Consider the following 9805-nt stretch of genomic DNA (forward strand, 5'->3'; position numbering starts at 1 on the left):
TTCAATAAAGTAATGAGTCCAGATCCAAGAAAGACCAGCTGACTTCATGTGGCCATGGACTTCACGTGGCCATGGACTTCTCGAAGTCTTGTACGTCATCCCAAGATATTTCCACAATCATTATTTGTGAGTACGGGTACTATTCCTAATCATGGCTCACCTACTCATATCACTAGGTCCCACACGAAACGGTACCCAGCCACATGCCAACCTCATCTTGATAGACTCCAACATATATAGGATACCTGGTTCCGTGTTTCCATCATGCGCTTCTAGTACCAGTATTTCCGAAAATCGTGATTTCAGGTACCAATCCAGTATGTTTACATTCTTTACACACCTATACTCTCTTCACACATCATATTTAAGTAATTCCTTCTTTCAAAACACTAATAAAATTTAACTATTATTTGTTGGTAAACCCAAATAATAATATTAGTTGTCACATAATATGAAAAAAACACCAATATTAAAAAATAATATATATATGATTAAAGTTCTATGGAGTCCACCTTTTAATTGGAGTCATCGGAGTCCATATATGTTTTGCAAGTAAAATATAGCTTAAAATATTGCAAAACATTTTATTTTTCGACAAACATCACTGTTCTATTAAAAATCTTGTAGATTGCATACATTTTACAAGCAGAACATTGCAAAAATATATTATTCTACAAAATATGTTTAGTTTGCAGAACATAAATGTTCATGTTGCAGAACATATTGTAGAACATACATATTGTACTGTAAATATATGAGATTTGCATGATTTTGTTGAAATTATGCTATTTGTGTAACATGTTTCGCAAAATAACACGTTTTACAATATATTTTATTTGCAGAACGTAGATGGACTCCGAGGACTCCGACAAAAAGGTGGACTCCATAGAACTCTATAGATATATATATTATTTAAATGTATACCCCTCCTCTAATATCTAATTCCAATAATTTACTTTTATAATTTTTGGTAAGCTAATAATGATATTAGACAAAAGAAGGCCAAGCCCATACAATTTTGATGGGCCTACTACTCCTTCAAACCCAATAGACTAGAACCAAACTTTAATCAACATATTCAACACAAGAGACAACTTAAATGAGAAAAAAGAGTAGGAGATCGTGTAGACTATAGAAACCATGAACTGGAGAGTCTGATGGACTTGTCACAAACGGCAACTAAATAAGACACTAATCTAACTAAAGAAAACAAGACTTAAATAAAAGCTTATTTACCTTTTGACCCGTAAAGTATATATGTGTTTGTACACATAAACAACAGAACTCTGTGAGCGTATCCTTTGATCCCCAATGTATGAATTTTCATACCCTTTGACCTTTTTTACTATGACAGTAAAAAATCAAAGGGATAAAAAAGATATTTGACTTTCGAGTTGTACCGTTATAAGGGTTAAAATGTACATTTCTGATACCTTGATGGTGAAAAAGTACATTTGATGCATGTACCAATGACTCCAGTATTGTAGGCACGTTTGTTTAAATGACCTCTGCTTAGTATAGCAGAAAAATGCAACCACCATGAACCATGTTCTTGACATAAAATATGACTTTGGACATGTTTTGAGCATGTATCAAATTAGCAACTGAAGGATCAAAGAGACCGTTGTTAACCATCAAAGTCTTGTTTTAGCCAATCATTTCTACTCTTGTAATATCTGTGGTCTTCGGTTTTCTACTCCTCTTGCCTGGCTATCCATATCAACTGAATCACAACTCTCATTTATTTTCCTTGTCATAAATTTAGCTGATTATTTTTCTTTGGTCAAAAAATCGTTCTGCAAGGCTTAAGGAAGGATGCTAAGTCTGCTTATGGTTGGCTAGATCAACTTTATAAAAAGTTCATTGTTCAGCGGTTAAGGCATAGAGAATCTAATCTTCCACCTCATGGGGATCTCTTGGATTCCTTTCTAGATTTTCGACAGGAAAATCGAGTCAATTTTGATGTAAAAGAGATCAAGGTCCTTTTAATGGTATGTTTTCATTTTTCATGCATGTACCAATGTCTCTAATGTTGTAGGCACTTTTGTTTAAAAGACCTCTGCTTAGTATAGATGAAAAATGCAACCACCATGAACCTTGTTCTTAACATACAATATGATTCTGGACATGTTTTGAGCATGCATCATATTAGCAATTGAAAGATCAAGGAGAATGTTGTTAACCATCAAAGTCTTCTTCTGGCCAATCAGTTCTACTCTTGTAATATCTCGGGTCTTCAGGGTTTCTAATCCTCTTGCCTGGCTATCCATATCAACTGAATCACAACTCTCATTTATTTTCCCTGGGTCATAAAATTTTGCTGATTATTTTCCTTGGGTCAAAAAATTCGATCTACAAGGCATAAGGAAAGATGCTAAGTCTGCTTATGGTTGGCTAGATCAACTTTGTAAAAACTTCATTATTCAGCGTCTAAGTCAGGGGCGGACTCAGAATTCTAAATCTAACGGGGCTGGAGTAAAACAAAATTACAAATTAAATAGAAAGATAAGTGAGTAAACTAAGTACATGTTAAATCAAAGTTCAACTATACCAATAACTTGAATTCCAACATACGCAAGAATCCAATAATAATGATACAATTTATAATTAAAAAAAATATTCACATCATTTAAGTTGTACTCGATGATTTTTTAAGCATAAAATTTGTCAATTACTTAATCTGAATTCACTACAAGAAAAAAGAGTAAAAGCGAACAAACAAAAGCGACCAACTATAAATTCCACCAAAAATGGTGTCTTTTAAAGTCAAAATCAGTTGACCAAAAACCGCGCTTAAAAGCGATCGATATCGGTGGATTTTGTTAGTGGTCGATTTTATTCAGTGGATTTTATTAACGGTGGCTTTTAGTCGGTAGCTTTTATTAACAAAAGCAACCGCCTATTTTTCAGCGGTCGATTTTAAGATTTCAAGATTTGGTGGGAAAATTGCCGCCAAAATGAAGACTGCAATTAGAAAACAAAAGTGACCATCCGGTCATTTTTAAATTAACTACCAAAAAACATTAATATTTTAATAAAAACAATCGCTAGCGGTTGAATTTAAAAAAATAATTATAGAATGAGAACTATAAAAAACGAGAACTATTCAAAATAACTGGAAATGAAGTAGGGTTATTCAATTTTTTATTAAATTCATTACGTTAACAATAAATTTAAAATAATTTAATTTACCCATATTTAAATATTTTAAACAATTAAAAAATTATATATGAGAGTAACATGAATTGCATATTTTAAATTTTTTTGATTAAAATTAAAAAGAAAAGTCTCATAAGAATTATTTTAACAATATTTTTTTAACAATGTTTAAAGAAAATAAAAAAAATAATATTTTTTTACTTTAAAATCCCCCACCTCGTCCCACCCACCACCCCCTCCCCCTCCCATGTTCCCCTCTTGTCACTGATCCCTCCCCCATATCCCATCTGCTCTCATGGTTTGGTAATTATAAATCCTACACTTATGTAGAAGTAATTATTTTTTTTCATTGTTCAACTATAATTCCTTGCATAATTTATTATATCATTATGCTTTGATACATTCTGGTACCATGTTTCCTAAATTTGCAATGTACGTTGTGCTTGAGCACTACTGATTTTAATAAAGTAATTTCCTAAAATTAGCCTAAAGTTTTAATTATACTGTCAGTAAATTTTGGATTTTAGGTTCATTGTTTGATTACACAAAAATTTGCCCTTATGTTTTTCAACGAATGCTTCTTTGCAGTCTTGAGTGGTGGGCATATAAGATAATTTTATTGCTGGATGGGGTAATGAGAAATCCCCAACTGGAGTGCTGTCAATAAGGCAATGCTCTTTCAATACACTACCCCATAGATGGCTTATCGCAATGGTTTAATCACACGTGTTACAAAATTATATTACCTTAGGTATGCTAATCTTAGCCTACTGCAACATAGTATTTTTGATGTTACCATAGTCTTTATAACATGTTACTATAGTATCAAAGTGTTACATATGGTAACATGTGAAAATTTATGTTACAATAGAGTGTTAATGGCTAAAAAATAAAATTTGACAAATAATTAAAAATAAATAAATATTTGACTTGAAAATAATCAATTTTGATAATATAATTAAGCAATAATATTAATTTTAGCTAGGACTGATAAAATATTTTTTTGTTCATTTTATAAACTGTACTAATTAGTAACTGATAATTTTTTATTAATAAAAATTTTGAGCACTACTTAAACTTAAAAGTTTATTAAAAAATTATAAAAAATGAAATTATGAGCAGATTTTTAGACTCCTGTTGGGCTCTCAATTAGGCGGGCTCTCAAATTATTTGGAGAAGAGAGTAACGCGGGTAAAATTTCAACAAAATCAAAATTTCAATGGCAAAACTTCTCTCTCACAGTCGCTCTCCCAGTAGCGCTCACATCTTTCAATTGAACTAGATTAGTTTAATAGGAGCTAGGATTTTATTTTGGTAATATCACACAAATTTGAGTTAGGGTTTTTAATTGGAATTGGGGGTTTTAAATTTGGAATTGGGGTCAAATCACCTTACAGTTATACATTAAGGTACTAACTATCTCTCTCTCTCTGATTTTGTGTGTACTTGTATATACTACCTCTCTCCCTCTCTCACTCAATCTCTGATTTTGTGTGTATGTTATGGTTTTGGTTTATTTTGTAAGAATCTCTAAGTTTGTTTAAATTTTCACGATTTGATCGCATCGGATGAACCGTCACTTTTTGATACAAATGGCAGTGCCGGAGGAGGATTGTTTCTAGAACATTCTATAGTTAGAACAGGCTTACAAGGTACTTCTTGACTTCAAGAACAAGGTGTAAAATGTCCAGGATAAGCGACAGCACAAGTGCCTTTCTCGTTCTTACACTTGCTCTTCTTCTCGTCTTTACAATTGCTGAAAGCCGGCAAGTTGTGACCAGTAAGTATCTGGATCCATTTCTCTGTTACTTTGACTCTTGAGAATTTCACTTTTTACAAAATGTTTTATTTTTATTAACATGGAGGTTTGCAAAAGAATCAGTTCCAACATGTGATTCAGTGTTTGGAGTGGGAAGCGGAGACACTTGCTTCGGCATTGCTCAGAGTTTTCCCTTGGCAACTGCTGAATTTAGCTCCATCAATCCCAACGTCAAATGTGCTGCATTGTTTGTCGGACAGTGGCTTTGTGTTTAGGAAGTGCTTGATATATTGATTTGAATCTGGAACAGTAGTTGATGAGCTCCTGCATCAGCTAAATAAAAATGGCTGGTTAACAGTTCTATAGTTGTTGTTCTTCACTGTTTTTTTACAGTTCTATAGCTAAATAATAGTTCCTGTGATTCTTTTTACTTTATTATATGATAGCAAATGATGGATAGAGCTAGGCAGTTCTTAATTCTTAATTCTACTTTAAGGTCAAATACATGGGAAACTTAAGTCTACAAGCTGACATTCAATATCTCTTTATATTGGTTATTCCAAAAGTTATAGTTTTAAGACAATGAAATTTTACAAATTAGATAAATTTATTCTTGTTCAATCATAAGTGATTTATTAGATATTAGTTCCATAATTATATATGCAACTGCCCTTATGTAGACTTGTTTGTTTTTACATCATCAACACATCGACATGTTTGTACATTTTCCCTACTAGATTATTATAGCTAAATTACGTCTTTTACGCACATTGGAATCTAAATTATTTCATTATAATTGCCTAATTTAATAAAAGATTTGATCATTGGCTAATCTAGAGTATAGATACTGTTGCTCATCAGATATAGCTATGGTATTGTGTTTTTGTTCAACCATTACTATCTCATATTTCAGACTAATATTACCAAACCCGCATACAGTTTATAAGGGTTATGCCATCTTTGGTTTTACAATTAAACTTACAGTAACATTACGTGATCCAGGTAGCTTTCTCCTCAGACATTCTGTTACCATGGGAATACATGAAAAACAGTCTAACACAAGAACTAAATCAGGTTTCGTAGTTAACTACACATTTTACTTCTAGGAGCTTTTTTATTGTTAGTATCTATCTTCAAAAAACTTTGTGTCATTTCAGCATCTATACAACCTATGACTGGAGAAGTAGTGGCCGAGTCTCAGGATGTCTCCACTGGTGGGGATTCCATTCGATGAAGATTCCTTGAATTCTATGCTTTACGTGGCCATCGGGTGCTTCCAAGCTCTTCTCTTGTACCAGATGATTCAACAGTCTCCTGACCATTGCTGGAATGCTTCAATTTAAACCTATATTTCTTGGACAGGTATTTACTAATGTCTAATGAAGATATGAAACTTGGACATGTGACATGTACATTGATCTCTATAGTTCCTTGTATAATATTTATATATAATTTTAAATTGAAAGTAATCATGCTTGATAATGTACACAAGAGTTGGAAATTTTAATTAACTTAATACCTGATACTTTTTTAACAACCAATTGAAGGATCTGTTTTTTATGGAAGCTTAGAGTTCCCCCAATTTTACTTAGCCTTATTTGCACTGAGATTGACAGTCCCTCAAGGCCTTAGAAAAAGTGATCTACATTGTAAATCTGTGTGGAATTTAACAACTAATTTACAGATTTAATTGTCTACGTGTCATGTTGTAGCCATAAAATGTGGCTGTATAACATTCCATTTTGTAAGGGTTATGTTCCAAGGTAAAATGGGTTCCTGCATTTTGGTTGTAGACCCCTGCTACCAGAGGACTTTTGCTGTATTTTCACCAGTTAACATATCGCATTTCCCTTTACTACTATCTACTCAAACCTTGCTCCAAGAATGATGGGATGATTACTTATTTTTTTATTTGTCATACAATACACAGGCAACTTACGGTGGTAGTGTATTTCTTGATGTGCAGAGTATAGAAAAATCCATCTTCAAGGTGTGTGAAGCTCAAACTTGTAAAAGACTCTAAAAGGTTTTACAGAAATCTATATAAAAGATGATTACATATTTCCTGTCTTAATGGCATTTTGTATGGTTGCTTATGTTATTTAATAAATTCCCTATCCTTTGCATAGTTGGAATTCTTAGAGCTTATTTCTTTATATTAAGATACGACTTATTGCAAAATTGTCTAATTTAAATTAAGAAGATAATTGATAACTCTTTTTTTGTCACTGTTGGGTGTATTTTTTTATCATTTATGTGCTCTCTCGTGGCTGTAGTCTTCTTTTGGTACTCTGCTGTGATTTGAACTCAAAAAATGGGAAAGAAACACTTTAGTTCTTTGCATATATTGCGATTATATAACCAAACGAAACTGAGAGCCAGAAACAATTTTCAAGCTACTAAACAAAGATATAAAATATTATATAACCAAACGATATTGAAAGCCAGAAACAATTTTTCAAGCTACTAACAAAGATATTAGAAATGGAAAGAAGAGGAATATCATGTCATTTCTATCATTTGATTGCTATATACTTCGTAATTTGTTTATAGATATTCCCATTATCTATCGTATGGTAAAGAAGTAAGTTTTACACATTGTGTTAGGCACATGATTTCTCGCATGATTTTTATTTTTCGTAATCAATATTACTTGTTTGTATGCGTTGAAAGTCTCTGGTAGCTCTATCTCATAAATTAACTTCATAAAATCTAACAAAACTGTTTGTATGGCAAGGTCTGAAAAGCTTGATCCAGTACTCGGAAGAGATGATGAAATAAGGAGATGCATATAGATTCTTTCAAGGAGAACAAAGAATAATCCTGTGCTTAAATACCGTAATTGGAGCTAAATAACGTGGAGATGCATACAGATTCTTTTATTGGTTGTTTGAATTATTTATTTTGTTGACTTGTATGAAAAACAGGTTTATGGCATGTTCAATTTACAAACAAATCATGTCAATTGTTTTTGAGAAATATGTTACATTAGGTACCTCAATATTACAAACAAATTAGTATAATATAATATAATTTATAATAAAACTGTTACAGTAGCGAAAAAATGTTACAATGATTTGGTGACCCACATGTGGGGCCCATAGTGGCCTTACATGTGGGGCCCATTTTTTTTTTGCAAATTTTAAGTGCAAAGGTAACATGTATAATGTGATACTATAGACATACTTTGATGTCACCTTTAAAGCCTATTGTAACACAAAATTCAAGGTTGCAGCAGGGCAAAAGAATGTTACCTTAGGGGCCAAAGGTAACTCGAAAAAAAGCAACTTAGTTTTTATGTTACCTTGGGGCTTTTTTTTGCTGTGGTAACATTTTTTTGGGCCTGTTGTAACATTTTGTTACTGTTGCTATATGCCATCTATGGCGTAGTGATAAGTGCTCCATTACACTTCCACGAGATACAGAAGTAAAAAAAAAGCAGGATTCGAAGTCTCAGTCTCGGAGTCATTCAAGAAGCCCAAACCACTACCACAACTGACGTCGTAGTTACAACCAATCTCCCATCGAGACAACAAGGTATCGTGAATCACCTCAAAATAGAGGATAAAATAGTGAGAGCTGGCGTCGCCGGAATTTTTTCCCGGAGGTGGCCGGCATTTGTACGGTTGATGGGTGGGGTGTTTCCTTTTTTTTGAAACATTTTATATTAAAATCGACCGATTTTGGTGTAATTTATTCAGGGCCGGGAGATTAAATTTTCACAAAATTTTGAATTTTAAATTTTAAATTTTATAAAAGCGACCAAACATGCGGTTGATTTTATATAAATTCCACCGCAAAACTTAAAATTCACCATCTTAAAAGCCACCAACACGCGTCAGTCGAATTTATACTAAAATCCACCGAATATGGTCGGTTATAGCTAAATTCCACCGATATTTGGTGGTGGATTTTAGTAATTTTTGTTGCAATGATTAATATCTTCTGCTATCTTCAATAGAATATAACTCAATTTCTTCAATTTTAATAAAATAAATTTAATTTTTTATTCGGGTCATTTTCGAATCCGACCGTATAAGACCAATGCTAACTCGTAAAATTCATGTCAAGTTTGTATCGAGTTCTTGGGTCGCGTCCAATATTAACACACATATTTAAAAATGAGTAAGAACTAAAAATAATATTTTTATGTAACGACTGCCACTTATTCCAATCAGTAACAATATATCTAAATTATTAAAAAAATGCATTACCACATTAAAAGATTGATCTTTTTAATTAAATTGCGTATAACAGATTGATACTCTACACTCGCAATTAACTACTTGCACTAACTTTTGTACCTTATGTAAATTTACACAAAAAGGACAACGTGATACATACAAATAAAAACAAACTACATTGATATGAATGGAAAGTGATGCATGGATAAGAGACGATGTCTTTTTAAAAGCAGGCAATTAATTGGAGGATTGCTTTTTATTTTAAGCAACAGCACATCCCATCACCACGTACGTGATTTTCTGCATAATGGGCTGCACAATTCTACAGGGCTAGACTCTTAAAAATTTTATGGGGCTTAACATGCATATTAACGAGATTTACATGAATTTTACCCGGGCTAAAAGTAGAACAAGCAGGAATTAATACTAAAAATTAATGGGCTGGAAAATTTGACCTAGACTGGAGCCAACCCTAGCCCAGTCCACTGTCTGCCCCTGGGCTAAGGCATAGAGAATCTAATCATGAGGATCTCCTGGATTTCTTTCTTGATTTTCGACAGGAAAATCCAGTAAATTTTGATGTAAAACAGATCAAGGTCCTTTTAATGGTATGTTTTCATTTGTTCATGCATGTACCAATGTCTCCAATGTTGTTGGGATATTTGTTTAAAAGATCTTCCCTTAGATCCAATTAATCAGTTCT

General features: G+C 32.7%; 1 long non-coding RNA gene across 1 annotated transcript; it reads left to right on the forward strand.

Annotated features, from left to right (window-relative positions):
* The first annotated feature begins 5840 nt into the window (after positions 1-5840).
* On the forward strand, positions 5841-7839 carry LOC141702666 (uncharacterized). Its single transcript, XR_012567224.1, has 4 exons — positions 5841-5992; positions 6076-6280; positions 6849-6908; positions 7656-7839. It is a non-coding gene; the product is annotated as an uncharacterized LOC141702666 (long non-coding RNA).
* The last annotated feature ends 1966 nt before the right edge of the window (positions 7840-9805 follow it).

Source organism: Apium graveolens, unplaced genomic scaffold, assembly GCF_009905375.1.
Source record: "Apium graveolens cultivar Ventura unplaced genomic scaffold, ASM990537v1 ctg5466, whole genome shotgun sequence".
Classification (NCBI taxonomy): Eukaryota; Viridiplantae; Streptophyta; class Magnoliopsida; order Apiales; family Apiaceae; genus Apium; species Apium graveolens.